Raw genomic sequence first — 383 nt, 5'->3', positions numbered from 1 at the left:
CCCCCCCAGCCACAGGGACGGGGGCTGTCCTGGCTCCTGCCCTCGCGGCAGCGCCTGCTCACCAGGCTGCCCTCCTCCGGGGACGGGGCGCTGGGCAAGCCCCGGGCAGCTCACACAGAGTCTCTCCAGTTGTCATTTAAGTGCATCCTGCTGCCAGGATCAGTCCCGCGGGAGCCCCAAGCAAGCTCAATAACGCACAGTAATCCCAGGGTAGATTTCTCAGCAAGCACAGCAACTGGCAGCACAGCGAGTGCGCTACTGATGCTGCTACACAATGGAAGTGGGGTTTGGTTAAGCCTGCATGGCTCAGGACAGATAAACTGTTATTAATCCTAATTGCCTGTAAAACACGCCATGGAAGAGGCCATCCGTGCACGGCAGGG

General features: G+C 59.8%; 1 protein-coding gene across 1 annotated transcript in view; it reads left to right on the top strand.

Moving 5' to 3' along the window:
• The window catches only part of SEZ6 (seizure related 6 homolog (mouse)), a 4,328-nt gene that overhangs the window by 3,346 nt on the left and 599 nt on the right, over window positions 1–383 (top strand). The window lies entirely within an intron of this gene.

Source organism: Phaethon lepturus, unplaced genomic scaffold, assembly GCF_000687285.1.
Source record: "Phaethon lepturus isolate BGI_N335 unplaced genomic scaffold, ASM68728v1 scaffold22734, whole genome shotgun sequence".
Lineage (NCBI taxonomy): Eukaryota > Metazoa > Chordata > Aves > Phaethontiformes > Phaethontidae > Phaethon > Phaethon lepturus.
Note: the sequence above shows the minus strand (reverse complement) of the source record. Positions and strands in the feature narration are given on the sequence as shown.